Source organism: Schistocerca nitens, chromosome 4 (assembly GCF_023898315.1).
Source record: "Schistocerca nitens isolate TAMUIC-IGC-003100 chromosome 4, iqSchNite1.1, whole genome shotgun sequence".
NCBI lineage: Eukaryota > Metazoa > Arthropoda > Insecta > Orthoptera > Acrididae > Schistocerca > Schistocerca nitens.
Genome location: NC_064617.1, coordinates 194,021,686 through 194,039,268, shown reverse-complemented (window position 1 = coordinate 194,039,268; position 17,583 = coordinate 194,021,686). Strand labels below are relative to the sequence as shown.

At 42.9% G+C, this 17,583-nt stretch overlaps 2 protein-coding genes across 6 annotated transcripts in view; one reads left to right on the top strand and one right to left on the bottom strand.

The window, feature by feature from the left end:
- The window catches only part of LOC126252287 (calcium uptake protein 3, mitochondrial-like), a 558,826-nt gene that overhangs the window by 355,096 nt on the left and 186,147 nt on the right, over positions 1-17,583 (top strand). Inside the window, exon 1 of one of the 5 annotated variants that reach the window (XM_049953163.1) lies at positions 2,700-3,009. The exons of the other annotated variants lie outside the window; for them this stretch is intronic. The gene's annotated coding sequence lies outside the window, so the exon portion shown is untranslated. Of the gene's footprint in view, positions 1-2,699; positions 3,010-17,583 lie in introns of those variants that run through there. 5 annotated transcript variants of the gene reach the window in all.
- LOC126252201 (GTP-binding protein Rhes) overlaps positions 1-17,583 on the bottom strand; it is a 559,471-nt gene that overhangs the window by 493,447 nt on the left and 48,441 nt on the right. The window lies entirely within an intron of this gene.

The following is a 17,583-nucleotide window of genomic DNA, read 5'->3' as shown; positions in this document are numbered from 1 at the left end:
AACAAGCGTTTCCGTTTTGTTTATCCACAGGAAACAAGGGCTCACCGGGTAAAGGAAAACGCCTGATTATCACACACACTGGGAAAAACGCAGGTTTCGTCGAATGCAGTTGAGAAGCTTCGAATCCAAGAAGAGGGGACATTATTATGAGGAGATGTGCGCCGATGCGTTCGACAAGTGGTTTCAAGATGTTCTTCCTCGGCTTCATAAAAATGCAATTTTTTCCTTATAACGCGCCGTACTATTCTCGTCGAAAAGAAAAAGTTCCTGATACACATTCCAATAAGCAAGATTCGTCGGAATGGCTAAAACTATCGCTTTTGAAGACAGTATGATGAAGGAAGTAGTACTAGAAACCATTAAAGGAAACAGGGTGGCAGACAATGAATATGCGGTAGATGAAATGGCTAAAAATACATGGAACACTGTTGTTCGAATTCCTTCGTTTCATTGTGAATTACATGCTGTCGAGTTAGTTTGGAACACAATCAAAGGCAATGTTGAAGTGTTGCAGCAGAAAACAGGAAATACAAAATGTAGGAGGTTAAAGAACTACCAGAACAAGCAGTAAGAAAATTGACTGTGGAAGACTGGATGAAAGGTGTCCTCCATCTGGTGGAAAAAGCTGAAACTCAAATGTGGAAATTAGATTTCATTATAGAGGAGACAATCCGGTTTCGTAAACTGATATACGGCCGGGAGAGCGGTGTGCTGACGACATGCCCCTCCACATCCTCATCCAGTGACGACTTCGGTCTGAGGATGACACGGCGACCGGTCGGTACCGTTGGGCCTTCACGGCCTGTTCGGGCGGAGTATAGTTTTTATAGGGTTAGTTTTATCTTCCCTTTAACATTATTGTAACTGGTGTTGTTAGAATTGTTTGTGTTTGAATCTACTATTTGGTTCAAAATGGTTCAAATGGCTCTGAGCACTATGGGACTTAACATCTATGGTCATCAGTCCCCTAGAACTTAGAACTACTTAAACCTAACTAACCTAAGGACATCACACAACACCCAGTCATCACGAGGTAGAGAAAATCCCTGACCCCGCCGGGAATCGAACCCGGGAACCCGGGCGCGGGAAGCGAGAACGCTACCGCACGACCACGAGCTGCGGACTACTATTTGGTCAGTCGGTTTTTTACGCTTTCTTTCATTTAATGAACAAAGTAAGAGCATATGGACTATCAGACCAATTGTGTGATTGGATTGAAGAGTTCCTAGATAACAGAACGCAGCATGTCATTCTCAATGGAGAGAAGTCTTCCGAAGTAAGAGTCATTTCAGATGTGCCGCAGGGGAGTGTCATAGGACCGTTGCTATTCACATTATACATAAACGACCTTGTGGATGACATCAAAAGTTCACTGAGGCTTTTTGTGGATGATGCTGTGGTATATCGAGAGGTTGTAACAATGGAAAATTGTACTGAAGTGCAGGAGGATGTGCAGCGAATTGACGCATGGTGCAGGGAATGGCAATTGAATCTCAATGTAGACAAGTGGAATGTGCTGCGAATACACAGAAAGAAAGATCCCTTATCATTTAGCTACAATATAGCAGGTCAGCAAATGGAAGCAGTTAATTCCATAAATTATCTGGGAGTACGCATTAGGAGTGATTTAAAATGGAATGATCATATGAAGTTGATCGTCGGTGAAGCAGATGCCAGAGTGAGATTCATTGGAAGAATCCTAAGAAAATGCAATCCGAAAACAAAGGAAGTAGGTTACAGTACGCGTGTTTGCCCACTGCTTGAATACTGCTCAGCAGTGAGGGATCCGTACCAGATAGGGTTGATAGAAGAGATAGAGAAGATCCAACGGAGAGCAGCGCGCTTCGTTACAGGATCATTTAGTAATCGCGAAAGCGTTACGGAGATGACAGATAAACTCCAGTGGAAGACTCTGCAGGAGAGACGCTCAGTAGCTCGGTACGGGCTTTTGTTGAAGTTTCGAGAACATACCTTCACCGAGGAGTCAAGCAGTATATTGCTCCCTCCTACGTATATCTCGCGAAGAGACCAAGAGGAATAAATCAGAGAGATTAGAGCCCACACAGAGGCGTACCGACAATCCTTCTTTCCACGAACAATACGAGACTGGAATAGAAGGGAGAACCGATAGAGGTACCAAAGTACCCTCCGCCACACACCTTCAGGTGGCTTGCAGAGTATGGATGTAGATGTAGATTACACTGTAGCCAAAGTTCGTACACAGGGTTTTTCTCACGAGCGACGCACGCTTCTCTGCGACGTCAGGTCGGCGGCCAACTGCACAGTGTGCACGAAGGATTTTAGACACCACTGCTTTCACTTGCCCAGGTCGTAGTCAGTCACGTGAAACTATTTCGCCCCAGCTCTCGGTGAATAGACGTATAGTCATATAAAGGTGAGAGGGGCTTAAGAGGGAGTGGTTCTTGAAAGCGGGCCGCTTCCCCGTACACGGCGTTCAGTATCGCGCGCTTATCGCCGCATCCTGCCGGACCAACCGCGCGTAGCATCGCAGTTGGAGAGGTCGTGCCGACGCCCTTGCCTCGAACTCGCGCGCCGCGGCCCCATTGGACCGCTGCGCGTGTCGTAACTGCCGCGTGTGCGGCCTTGGCTGATAAACCGCACAGCCGGCAGGCTTCCCGAACGGATTGCGTCAAGGCGCGCGCGGTGGTCGCCGTCCGCTAGTTGCTGTGTTGCGGCGCGGTCGCCAGCTGCTAGTCGCTGACTCCGACTCGCAACAAGTGTCTGTGCACGTGGCGGCGGGTGTGTGTGAGCGTCTGTGTTGACCTGGAGAGAGGGCGGGCGTGGGGGTCGGTTCCTAGTGTGAACTCCATAGTGCTGTTAGCACCGAGGCGGAAGGGAGCGTCGGATACATACCGAAAGCGGTTTGCAGCGCAGAACGCGCCAGTGGTGTAGTAGGTTCCTGGCTGTTCGGAATCTGTGCTCTTCAGCTGCTGCTGGAACTACAACCAACACTGTGAGGAACAACGTTGGTATCCACGGCGTACAAAGGTAAACAATTACATACTCAGCTGTTGATGAAAGTAAACTGCATCCGACCACTATCTGCTGATATTTTGGGGTCAAGAGGAATCTTCTATACGAGTCGTCGGCGTTGACCAGTGACGTAATGTTAATGACAGCTGTCACGTCCCCTTTTGGTGCATATATTGTTGTTAGTTGTGGAAGCCAAACGAATTTCAAAAAAGGAAAAAAAAACTGGTTATGGTGAGAGATTGAGCTGTAGGTTACCTCGAGGTACTGGTTAGGTTAGAAAGTGACAGTTTGGTTGTAAACTGGCGAAGCGAACGGTACTCATATTACTGACTGGTCTGTAGCTTAGCCCGTTTGAAAAATCGCCAATAAGATCACACTATAGTCGCCATTTTGTTTACGGCATTTGTTGCATGTTTTCTATGTCATAGGTTAAAGCCGTCGATCCTACTGAACATTCCTGCATATCCACATTTTTGCTTCGCGGCTCGCGTCTGTGAACCGATGGTAGCTCTCACGTATAAAAATAAACTACTACTCGGCGCCGATCTATTGTTGTTTGTGCAGTGTCATCTGCTCGATTTTTTATAGCTGAAAGAAGTGGGTTGAACCTACCGATAAAGAACGTTGGCTTTGACCCGTGACGTGATGATGTTGTGACATGTACAAAAAGGAAGATGGCAGAAGACTGACAACATTTGTTTTGCCTCTATATTAATTTTTGCAGTGTAGTTGTGGCCTGAGGTCTAGGTTAGATTGAAAGGCGACAGTCTACCTGTGATTTGGCAAAGCCACCGAATGTGAATACGACATCATAGTTGTGGTGGCATATTTATTTGCAGTGCGGTCAGAAGTCTACGTTAGGATGGTAGGTGACAGTCTGTGAATTGACGAGGAAGTATCGAAAGCGTGAGTGGACGTGCACGCTGACTTTAACTTAAGACGTAATGTGTAACATCGTAGGGTGCAAACAGAAATGCAACAAAGACAATATTTGTATTGCTTCTAATTACTTTTTGGAGATGTAAGTAGTAGTAATACTGATCCGAAACGCAGCCCAAGGTTTAGGTTAGGATGTAAGATTACAGTTTGGTTTTGAAATGGCTAACTCAATGAATGTGATGTCATAACAGTAGTGAAAATTCTCTCTTGTGTATTGTCAGCTGCTGGTACATATAGCAACCTGTTTTGCACTAGCTTATGGTTCATATTGTTGTTACTCTCGAACTGTAGTCGGTTACTTATATTCTTAGTCGACCGAAGAGTCCGGGTTTGACCTGTGACGTAAGGCTCTTGTGGTGTGTGACGTCACGACGGCGCGAAGTTTAGTTTGTTGAGAGTGGCGTGTTTGTAAGTGTCGTTTTGATGTGATCGGTGATGATCTCTGGTGGCGTGTCAATGTGTTAGGTGATATTTTTGGTTTAGTTTGCGTGTGTGGCGTGTTTATAGGTGGCGTACTGTTGCGGTCGGTGGTTCTCTCTGGTGGTATGTTTATGGTTAGCATACTATGTGGCGTATGGGATTCATTTGCGTGGTAGCATTGCACTTGTGTAGTATCGGTGATGACTGTGTTTTAGCGGAATATTTTTCAGTGAGTTTACGATTTTGGTTTCGTTCTGTCGACGTTTTGTAATTTTTTCCTGTTCGTGTGTGAATTATGGTAAATCGCTTTATGTCTTTGGTAGGTATGGATAGGACTGACAAGGTCAACAATTTTCGGTTGTCGGCGATGATAGGGGACAATGCGTGGCTCTAATAAAATTTCTTCAGCTATTCGGCCTGTTGGCTGAAGTCGTAAAGTGTTCAGTGTGTCGTGAAGAAAAGAGGCTTACTAAAGTTCCGGCGTCTCGGATCTGGGACGGCTGTATATGGAGAAGATTGTGGTCGTTTTATTTTATCGTTTTTGTCGTTTGGTTTAGTGGTGTGTGTTTATTTTTAATTTTTCCCTACTCAAAAACCCCCAATTTACCCCCGCTTATCCTGTTAGTTTCATTATATTTTTGGTGACGTTATTGATCAAAGCAGATGGGTGGAATCGGACGTTTCCATTAACCCCTCAAAATGCATAACTTCATAAACAGATATCGAAAAGTAGGTCGTGGATGAGCACATTATTCTTACAACACGTTTCCAGACAATGAAAACTTTGTCTTAGAGTTGGCATTCCAGAATATTATTCCATGCATAATTGAAAATGTCTTTCCAGTTTAAATATTTATTGTGGAAACAGGTAAAAAACCATTTAAGTTGTAAATAGTTCAGTTCTAAATGGTTCAATCACGGCCGGCTAAGGGCGATTATAAGCCAACTTTAAAGTCCTCCCAAAAACGATTATGATTGAACCAATAAAAATATTTACAGCTGAAGCGATTTATTATCTGATTCTAAGATGAAACTCAGTCTTTTAACCAAACTGGAATGTTTATGTGCAACGTAATTTCGTCGCTACCGACCGCAGGCGACGACGTAGACAACTAAAATGTGTTGCAAGAACAAAGCCTACAACAGTATATCTACTGTATTGTGGAGCATTAACCATGAAACAAGTATTAAGAGAGATGTCAGAAGTCAGTGGCCTGGTGCGGCTGCATTACTTTTTTCCATTAACAGCTGAAGTTCGCCCACAACCTCCTAAAGCGATATGACTGTACTAGACTGCTATTGAAGGTTCATTGGCTTTATAGTTCGGCACGGTAGCATTACCTTACCCGTGGATTAGCTTTACGATCACTTAACGTTCACAGGTGTGGGCTGGCTCGTAACCCCGTTCGGTAATAACTTCCATTCACTAGCCCGGCTGAGCGGCACGTGTTAACAACCGGCTGTAACCAATTTAACGTGCACTTGGGAGCAACATAGTCTCTGCTACTGGCTGCTTGCGGAACCAGGAAGTGAATTTATCTCCCAGCCTTCCTGTTTATCAAGGCAAGGACTGTCGCCGTCCTGTTAAGCACCATCAAAAATACTTTCTAGATCCACCAACATGAAATAAAATACCCTCACCTGTAGATATGTCGTCTCCAGCGCGTCTGTGAGACAATGTGTCAAATCTGAACGCATGGCTTCGTTGAGAGAGCATGTTCTAAGCTGTGTTATGCGCAAAGTTACTTAAAACCTAATCGTTTCCATTAATTTCAACTTGCCTGTCGATCAGTGAGTAGTGGTCCATTCTTTTGAAAGTGACTCCCTTGCATTCTTGGCAGCACGTTGTAACATAGTGGGTTAAGTGACTAAACTTAAGAGCCGTTCACACACTATGTAGTTTAGCTGCTGGCAATGCGCCTCTTTCTCAAGTTGGAGACGAACACCTGTTAACGTAGTAATCGTATTTAGTGGGCGGCATTTCCTTCAAAATTAAAATTAATAATTTCACGAGATATACTAATCTTGATTGTGCGACAAAATGATAGGAAATACTCGCATTGTAAGGAAGGACTTTCTTCATTTTTTACTTTCTCTGCCTATCTGAGTTTGTTGACGTAAACAGCGTTTTTGCACCACTCGTGTTGAAACAGTGTAACATACTAACGGTTTCGTATCAAAGGCGGAACGGAGGTTTTGGGGACGGACTGATCTGTAGCGTAGGCCGAGGCCTGTTACCTTGGAAGGTGATATTTTTCATTATGTTCTGCTTACTTACCTGCAGAGTCATGTGGTATACACAGAGTGGCTCAGGAGGAATGGCCAATATACAGGGATATGACAGGAATGATCATTCCAAGCAAAAACATCTAGCAAACATTGGCTCTGAAATGCTCGCCTTGAGAGCAACGAGCTCTTGCTCAGTGAAAGTCGTGTTTCATATTAGCAAAGATCAACTAATACTCACAGCTCTTAAGATATGCATTATAGGGCCCCTCTTTACTTGATGTTTTTGCTTCGAATGATCGTTCCTGTCATATGCCTGGGAACTGATCATTACTCCTGGTACAACATGTATACAGGGTGGTCCATTGATCGCGAGAGGGCCAAATACCTCACGAAATAAGCGTCAAACGAAAAACTTCAAAGAACGAAACTTGTCTAGCTTGAAAGGGGAAACCAGATGGCGCTATGGTTGCCCGCTAGATGGCGCTGCCTTAGGTCAAACGGATATCAACTGCGTTTTTTTAAAAGTAGGAACCCCCATTTTTATTACATTTTCGTGTAGTACGTAAAGAAATATGAATGTTTTAGTTGGACCATTTTTTTCGCTTTGTGATAGATGGCACTGTAACAGTCACAAACATATGGCTCACAATTTTAGACGAACAGTTGGTAACAGGTAGGTTTTTTAAATTAAAATACAGAACGTAGGTACGTTGAACATTTTATTTCAGTTGCTCCAATGTGATTATGTACCTCTGTGAACTTATCATTTCTGAGAACGCATCCTGTTACAGCGTGATTACCTGCAAGTACCACATTAATGCAATAAATGCTCAAAATGATGTCCGTCAACCTCAATCCATTTGGCAATACGTGTAACGACATTCCTCTCAACAGCGAGTAGTTCGCCTTCCGTAATGTTCGCACATCCATTGACAATGCAATGACGCATGTTGCCAGGCGTTGTCAGTGGATTACGATAGCAAATATCCTTTTACTTTCCCCACGGAAAGAAATCCGGGGTCGTCAGATCCGGTGAACGTGCGGGCCAATCCACCTGTCATGAAATACGCTATTCAGTAGCGCTTCATCCGCACGCGAGCTATGTGCCGGATATCCATCATGTTGGAAGTACATCGCCATTCTATCATGCAGAGAAACATGTTGTAGTAACATCGGTAGAACATTACTTGGGAAATCGGCATACATTGCACCATTTAGATTGCCATCGATAAAATGTGGGCCAATTATCCTTCCTCCCATAATGCCGCACCATACATTAACCCGCCAAGGTCGCTGATGTTCCACTTGTCGCAGCCATCGTGGATTTTCCGTTGCCCAATAGTGCATATCATGCCAGTTTACGTTACCGCTGTTGGTGAATGACGCTTCGTCGCTAAATAGAACACGTGCAAAAACCTGTCATTGTCCCGTAATTTCTCTTGTGCCCAGTGGCAGAACTGTACACGGAGTTCAAAGTAGTCGCCATGCAATTCTTTGAGCATAGAAATATGGTACGGGTGCAATCGATGCTGATGTAGCATTCTCAACACCGAAGTTTTTGAGATTCCCGATTCTCGCGCAATTTGTCTGCTACTGATGTGCAGATAAGCCGCAACAGCAGCTAAAACACCAACTTCGGCATCATTTGTTGCAGGTCGTGACGTTTCACATGTGGCTGAACACTTCCTGTTTCCTTAAATAACGTAACTATCCGGCGAACGGTCCGGACACTTGGATGATGTCATCCAGGATACCGAGCAGCATACATAGCACACGCCCGTTGGGCATTTTGATCACAATAGCCATACATCAACACGATATCGACCTTTTCCGCAATTGGTAAACGGTCCATTTTAACACGGGTAATGTATCACGAAGCAAATACCGTCCGCACTGGCGGAATGTTACATGATACCACGTACTTATACTATTACAGCGCCATCTATCACAAAGCGAAAAAAGTGGCCAACTAAAACATTCATATTTCATTACGTACTACACGAATATGTAATAAAAAATGGGTTTCTAGTTAAAAAAAACGCAGTTGATATCCGATTGACCTATGGCAGCGCCATCTAGCGGCCCAACCATACCGCCATCTAGTTTCCCCCTTCAACCTAGACGTGTTTAGTTCTTTGTATTTTTTTTTTTTCGTTTGATGCTTATTTCGTGAGATATTTGACCCGGTCACTATCAATGGACCACCCTGTATAGTTTGTTTCAGTTTGAGACCACTAAATATCCTCGAAAACGACGCATCGTACGAAAAACAAAATGTTCTAGGTGACAAGTTGATGTTAAAAAAGGGGACAACTGCCCAAATGTTAACCACTCCCCCACCCCTTTCCGACTCCCCATTTTTATTGCATATTGGGATTCGAAGCCAAAAATTACGTACATTTAACTGACACCATTTTTACATTTACATCCTAAATGAAATGTACAGCGAATACGTCGTTCCACTAAAAAAATAGGCCCAGCTGATATTTTACTATTGGAGTGACATCTACCAAGAATGCGAAACCATTATTTGAGTAAACTGTACTTATTTCTGGTGTGGAATCCGAATATGCAATAAAAATCTATTCCGAGTTTGTGCATTTTTGCCCATGTCAACAGCGTTTTTCTCCGACATAGGTTCAGTTGTGCCGTAGCATCTAGTAAGTTGTTAACTAAATAAATAATACTTCCGCGCGATTAAAATAAAATAAAAGTATCGTTAAGCCATCCTAACGAATCAGAATTTCAGCATCATAACTTGCTGTAATTGGCATTACGAACATGTACTTCACTGTTAAAGCGTGGAAAACCCTATCTTAAACTTTTATCGATAAAGTAAAATAACTCATTTCCTTGGGCGTGTCCTGTACATAGTAATGCGAACTTCAGTAAAAATATCGATTTAATCATGAGGTAAAATTAAATGTAATCTTCACGAATTTTTGCATGAACCAAGGGATCGCGTTATTAAAAGAAGTCTGCGGATACCAGTTACTAAATGCTGGCCCTATTTTGATTGCAGATGAGGTTGGATTCGTCCTAAACGTCAGTTAGGGGAACCGAAGATGGCGTACTGGAGCACCGTAACTGGTCGCATAAGGAAAATGAAATTGGAAATACAGACGGCTGAAGATGTTCTTGAGTCGACATTTTATATTGAACAGCCGGCCGCGGTGGTCTAGCGGTTCTAGCCGCTCAGTCCGGAACCGCGCGACTGCTACGGTCGCAGGTTCGAATCCTGCCTCGGGCATGGATGTGTGTGAAGTCTTTAGGTTAGTTAGGTTTAAGTAGTTCTAAGTTCTAGGGGACTGATGACCACAGATGTTAAGTCCCATAGTACTCGGAGCCATTTTTTATATTGAACAGCCGAAGTCCCTCAGCCATCTGTATGAAGGCGGACTTACAGAGATCTCAGTATCGTCCTTTGTTGTGAATATAGCTATTTTCATTAAACTGTGACGTCATGGTGATCTGGTTGAATAGCTTAAGGGAAGGTTTACTATCTTTAGCCAAAAAAAAGCATGTTCTTTAAAAACTTTTTCTCGGGATGTGTTACAGGTAAAATGTCAAATGTGCTCAAAATGTTTATTGATATTTCCTCTACAAACTGGATTTTTTTTCGACCGGAAATGTCGAAGAGCAAAGGCGGAAGTGCCGTCGGAACGAAACAAAATTTCGATGTATACCTCCAAGCGCGGTATGTCACAGTCAGCCGGCTCGTCTGAAATAAGAATTGAGTTGACGTTAGCGAAGTATATAAGATTCTTTAGGAGTTGTACCTCGCGTAAGTTATTTGGACCATAGGAAACAAAATGTCGGCCATTTGAAAAAAATAGGGTTTTTTTCATTGATTTTTCGACTTCGTCGGGTAAGTAAAAATATTTATAGTTGACGGATCGGAATAAAACTGCTACAACTCCTAGACAATTTATTTAGCTTCGTCGGAAACAAAAAATCATGCCAATCGGTTCAGTAGATTTGAAGTTACCATACCGCGCGATAAAAAAAGTCATTCGAGAAAAACGCGTGTGAAGTTATGCAATATTATGCAACTTACGTTCAATCTGCTATTCCGGATCCATAAACTAGTCCTTCTTCCTCTTAGAGGGCGTTCTGCTCGATCTGGGCCATCCTGCGCTGCTCCAGAGCCGCTCGTACGGCCGGTGACGAGCGGTTTTCGGCCGCTTGAATGTGATGGTCGTCCGAATATTTGGCGAACTGCGTCGAATAGTCCCAGGGTGACGCCCATCGTTGTCATGGTCTTCAGAATTGGTGAATACCTTTCGTTGAAGCTGCTCACTGCCAGGAAATTCGCAATCTCTACAGTCTTCGCACCAAAATGCAAGTGCTTGGGGGCTAACTTCCAAACACACGCGTTCAAACTTTCATTTGAATTTCGTGTGTCTCGTCCCAAGTACCGGTACAATAACTCGTCCTCCGAAAGAGAGAGAAAAAAAAACTGGTGCGTGAAAAGAGCTTATTTCAGGCAGGTTCATTTTTTTGCTAAACCGCGAATAACAAACATTTCCGTTCCGTGTTCGGAAAAACTGTTTCAAGGGTGAATTCTAAACACTTATATGCAATTTAAAAAAATCGATTTTTTGGACCAAAAGATAGTAAACTTCCTTTTAATGCAATCAGAGGTACGTCTCGACATTGGAGGACGAGCCAAAAGCGGGTCGATAATGTCCGCTGGATACTTACGGGGGGCGTATTTTTTGTTTGGTTTCCCGTGATCACACACTCTGTAAATACAGGAGGACACAACAGACAACTCTCACGATTTGCAACAGTGTGCTGCATAGTGTCGAGCTGGCTAATGCCCGAGATATATTGTGGTGCAGAAATCGCTCTGCAGCGTTCGGGGATCGGACAATACTGTGTGAATTTCCTCCATTATTTCTTATGTCTCTGCGTATCTGTAAGTGGCAGCTCTTCGTAAGTGGTGGATTTGTCAACTATTCGAAATTCTAAAATGAAGCTATCATGTTAGAGATGGAAACGAAGTCGGAATGCAGAAGTAGAAAAAGACAGAAACCAGTGCTTATATTTTGAGGAGAAATAAGTGATGGATTAAAGCATGGCTCAAGGAAAGAAGAGAGAAACTAAGAGTTATTAGCTTCGGAGTTTCAAGCGCGCGATATCTAAATTTGTCTTTTATGTCTTCCATATACTTTAAAAAATTACTGTATATGAATTTTATTGATATATATTCAAATAAACGGCAAATAGTCCATTTAATACCTGAGTACAGTTTCCTTCATCGATCCATCCACTTGTTTAGTTTGAAAAGTCTTTTTGTTGTCTGCAGAAACCAAACTATTTCAGGACCAGTGTCTCGTGCACAATTTGACACTGTTGGTTTAGTACCAGGGTACCCAGAAACTAGTCAGAGGCGTGCAACGCCTGATCGGTGAAGCGGAAACATTGTACCAGACCCCGCGAAGAAAACATAGGCCGTCAACTATTAACTCTTCACGCACGTGTCGTACAAACGCTGATAACGCGGAGATACAGGTTCGTCGATGCTACCAAAACTGATACCCATAGTATCTCCGTTGTCCTTTAGCTTGCCCGCGTTAATTTAGTTGAACATTATTCCGACGTAATGATGTTTCTCAGACAGGTACTTGCAAGCCTTAAGGCTCGATTCACACGGTGGGCAACGTCACATCAACGTCAGTGACGTCACACTCAAAAATCCACTTGCATTCACACTGGACGGAACGTCAAGCGACGGCAAAACTTCAACCACGTTTTGGCGCGTTATTGGAAACTCGCAGAAGTGTTCACGAGAGAGGATGGCGGACATTATATTTAGTCCTGATGAACTTGCTACGATTGCAATTGCTTTAGATGACGAAAGAGAGCGGAAATTGGCAAGGCAATCAAAACGAACGTGGGTGAAGAAAATGATTTTGAAGAGAATGTGTGAAGGCGAATATCACACATTGTATAGAGAGCTGAAAGAAGAGGAGACGCCATTTTATAAATATTTACGAATGTCGAGACAGCAGTTTTTTAATTTGCTGTCTTTGATAAGCAGCAGCATCAGGGAAGCAGACACAAACATGCGCCGTACAATTTCTCCACGCGAAAAACTAATGGTTTGTTTGAGGTGAGTCTGATGCTTCAGCTTTACCAATTCCTTTGAGTGTTCCTGTTCTGTACCTTTACGTATTTTATAGAACAAAGTATTTATTTTAATACTGCACACTATCAACAAATTGATCTATAGGCTAAACATTCACAATTTATGGCCCCTTGTTATGTAGATCTAAATCTGCTACAGTTCGTCCTGCATAAACTTTGGCACTGCAGAGAACCACCTGCACACTGTATATGAATGTGGAACATCGAACTTTTTACTGCAGTTGTACTTAAATAAGCTGTACCCATACGAAATGTTGAGTGAGACTCAGTACCTGAAAGTATATAAATAAATACTATACATAAGTAAACTACTAGCCAAAATGACTATGTGGCGTAGAATACTCATATTTGCTTCGGAATGATAAGTATTACATATAAACGTGGTCGAAATAAACTTTCACGACTCGCGAATAATTGTGAAATTGGAAAGCAGGAAGGCTCTAACCTCTGCTAAGCGTTTTCACCTCCTAATCGTGAGTACATACATACATAAATAGATGCAGGTGCGATGTTATACAACTAAATACATTACATACAAAATTAATATAATCTGCAGTATGCCTACAATATTCATACACTTATTTACCTGGGCGACCGATAACCAATCCAATTTTCTTCTATATTTCTTCTTTAAACAAAGTGTCGCTGTATTTTTTGCAGCTCATGTCATACAACTCCACATTTTGGCGAACAAGTTCGATTAACTTCTCGTCGTTCATGTTTATATAAAAACATTATATAAATAAAAACTCAGTAGATATTTTCGATGTGGAGAACACTCCTAGCATAATCAAACTCGTGCCATGCGAGCAGCCGCAGAACAGACAGAAAAGTAACAACCAATCGTAAGCAGTTCGCCAACCACGTGACCCCGGCCGGTAGGCAAACTGACGGTGACGTGACGTTGCCCACCGTGTGAATCGAGCCTAGCCTGCATAGAGATGTTTGGGAGTGTGGTTACTACAGAGTAAAGCTGTTACGAGCTTCTAGAAGACCCATTTAGCTGATCTTAAAGTTTTAGCAACCTCCGCATCACTTTTTGTTCCGCTCCTTACAACGAAGGGGAATCAACGCTCTTTTACTCTCGAATCTCTTTGTCTGCATCTCTCAAGTATACGTCATTAATCGATACATAATATTGTTTTAATAGTGTTAAAATTCCAATGTGGGTATAATTTAACTTCCGCTACTTGAGCGAGTGTAGACGGAAAATCATTTACCATATGCGTACCCAACTTTATAGGAATGATGTTCAGACCTTGCGCTGCAGGGCTTACGATGACTTGCCATGAGGCTCCGGTACTGGTACGGCGATGTAGGGTCGAAATACAAGCAGCGTGCATTAAGTTGCAGATAGTCAACATGGGTCTGGACAAGCTGAGCAGGGCTTTACTCGTAAAGCCATTTTATGAAAACAGCGACAGTACTGCTGCTCTTAGCGAGTATCGACGCATTAAAGGAATACGGAGAGGTCCTCTTTCCGCTCAGGGGCTTGGGAATTGCTCCTGGAAGAGGCCGACGGCCAATTGTACGCAAAATGTTCAAGAACTTACTTTTGCCGTGGGACTGTGAAATGCTATCTCTAGTACGGTTCCAGTCTGTCGTGGATGCAGGTGGTCGTCACACTGAACAAAGTTTGTAACCTGGAACGTGAACATTGTACCCAATTAACAAATGTTACACTCTTTTATGGAAATCGAAACGTGTTTCTTTCAATGGTTTATTCGTTATTTTTTTTCCGCATGTCCCTACAAATGTTTCCACAAAGTTTTATCGTTCTAACGATTTGCTTTTTTTTGGAGGGGGGGGGGACGTTCTCAAGTAGTGAAAGGACTTGGAATAAGAGCAGCAAAGAGTGTGTACGTATGTTATTTATTGAAGTTGTACCTGCAACATACGCTAACGGAAGAAAAGCACCCCCAGTGGGATCCTGGAGTCCACTTTCGGCACTTGCTACGGCAGCTTAACTTCACACTACCTGCAACTTTCCCGGTGGGTGTGAACCCTTCACCAACTTGTCTTCGTGAAGCGGCCCGTGTTAACTTGGCCTTCATTCGCTTCCTAAGGACACTACTCCAGCCTCAATCTATCGCCTCCAGTTTCACGACCTTCGCATGGAACTTGGCGATACTACCTTTGAGTACACTGACGGCTATCGGACTGACACTGGTGTTGGGTGTGCATTCGTCATTGGTGCCCATGTCTTTCGATATCGGCTTCCGGCACACTGCTCACTATTTACAGCCGAGCTCTTCGCCTTGTATCAGGCCACGGAGTACATCTGAAGACACAGATTTTTCCGCTGTGTCCTCTGCTAAGACTTATTCAGCGCCCTTCAATGTCTATGTGCGCTGTACACCACCCATCTCTTAGTGCAACGGGTCCAGGAAAACTGTCACTTGCCCACTGTTGGTGGAGCCACTGTGATTTTGGAGATTCCTGGTCATGTCGGTCTGCCAGGAAACGGGGCTACTGACGCTGCTGCCAAGGCTGCAATCATCGTACCTCAGCCCACTAGTTCCTATATTCCAGCGGATGATCTGTGTGTTGTCAGGAGATGGCTTCACCAGTGGTTCTCCTTTCACAGGAATAAGCTCCGGACTATTAAGCCTCTCTCAGCGGCTTGGACGACCTCCTCTCGGCCTTCCCGCCGGGAGGTCATTTTATCTGGGTTGCGTATTGGGCACTGCCCTTTTAGTGATCGTCATTTGACAAGTGACGCTACACCATCACTTTATACATATTGCACCCAAGTTTTAACTGTCCGCCACATACTGCCAGAATGCCCATATTTTAACTATTTACGTTCCCGCTTGGGTTTGCCGTCTGAGTTATTGGCCGTTTTAGCAAATGACGCGAGGGCTGTCGACCGCGTTTTACTTTTTATCCGCCGAAGCAATATGGCGAAGGTCGTTTAGTTTTTAGTTTTGGATCTCCGTTTCTGTATGGTGTCATTTTTAGCCCTTTCTCCACGTCCCTATTTTTAGCTGTCTTCTCTTATGTCAGTTGGGCAAGTGACTCCGCTCTGTCTTCGTATTCTATAGTTTTGACCTGGGACCGTATGACCCCAGTTGTTTCTGCGCCCTAAAGCAAAACAAACGATTCGGGAAAGCTAAATTATTACCATCATGTATTTGTTTCTGGCATTGTCATTTCTGACGACTGTAGTAAAGGAACGCTAAATTTGTATCCACAGTGCACTATTTACTGTAACGTTAAGTGCCACCATCTAGCGAATAAAACGATTAGATGCAATAACAGTGCGAAACCTGCGTCGTTACTTTCAGTTCCTAACGCGATCTTCGGTTGTTAACTGCGTTTGATTGACAAAGTGCGTTATTCCCAAGATGTTGGAGTTCATTTGGACGCTTTTCGCAATGTGTACGAGCTGTAGAACTGTCGAAAATACGTATTTGAAGGGGACAAAAATCGTCTGAACTTCACGACGCTCGACAGTTCTGTCGCAGACACACCAGATACGTATTTCGTACAGAATATCGTTGAAGACAGTGTGAGTAGTTGTTGCCAAGCAGCTGCACCACCGCACACTGGGACACGTCTCATTGTCTAGTAACATATCAGCAATTTAGCCCAGAAGTGGCGTTCCTAAAGTTGGCTAGTACCTGTGTAGTGACATGAGCCACTACTGGCGTTGGAAGACTAGACGTTTGGAGACTGCGCTGTGCAGGTTGGTTGGTTGGTTTGGGGGATTAAAGGGACCAGACTACGACGGTCATCGGTCCCTGCGCTGTGCAGTATGAAAAGATTAATTTTATGTTTCCACAGTTTGTACCTTTAAATAATGCAGTAATGTGTCTGTCGTTCTGTGCATAAGTGAAAGATTACAAATTCTATACTCTGGGGTTCTATCCCCAGACTGTGTAATGATTTTTGGGTCAAGAGGATTTTGCAGGGCTAATTCCTGAGTTTGACCTGTAACGTAATGATAATCGCTGCTCTGATGTCACTTCTCGTAGCGCATTTTCATTTTTCAGTTCTTTATGTTGCTATTTGTTACATTCCCTTTGGGTAAGTGTAATATTATATTTTAAGTCTATGCTGTTTATAAGGAACAAAATATGGCCTGTTTCGTAAGGAATATTATTTTGTGGATTTATGTCTTTTTTAACGCAATTTTTGTATCGTGGTCGCCACTGCAGCTGAGGGTTTTCTTACGTTTATTTACGACAAATATTTCTTTTCAGTCTGCACTGTGTGTCGTGATGTCCATCATAGGTGTTTAGTTCGTACGGTATGTCGTGAGGTCCATTATAATTGTAAAGCTTGTTTTTATGGTACTCATTTCGTTTTCTTTCCAAGAAGTTTCTCTTATTTATATGTCATTGATCATAATAATTCGGATTCGAAGCATTGTTTTCAGATGTAGCAAATTCTAGTAATCAAAACTGCGTTCATTGCATTTGAAAAAAAAAAAAAAAAAAAAAAAAGTCGCTGATGAGACGTTATAGTCGACATATTGTTTACAACGTTCGGCGCATGTTTACATTGTACTCTTCAGAGCCGACAACTAATATCGGAAATTCTTCTTTATCCGATTTTTTCTGTCACTTATCGTTTCTCATTTTTAGCGATGAAATATTAAGTTACGTTGAGGTTCTCAGACGACGTTAAACTGTGAGCTTCCTACAACTAGATGTAGCACACTTTTAGATGTGCAGGATCTTAATTTTCTATAAAAATATTAGTCTTTATTGCAAATTTATAAAATGGTGACCTGTTTAGAATGATCAATCATCTGCAAGTCTACAGTAGCTAGAAAACATGTCACCTTTAAGTTAGGTTTAACAGTTCTTTTTTATATATTGTTTTAAATGTTCTTTGATACGA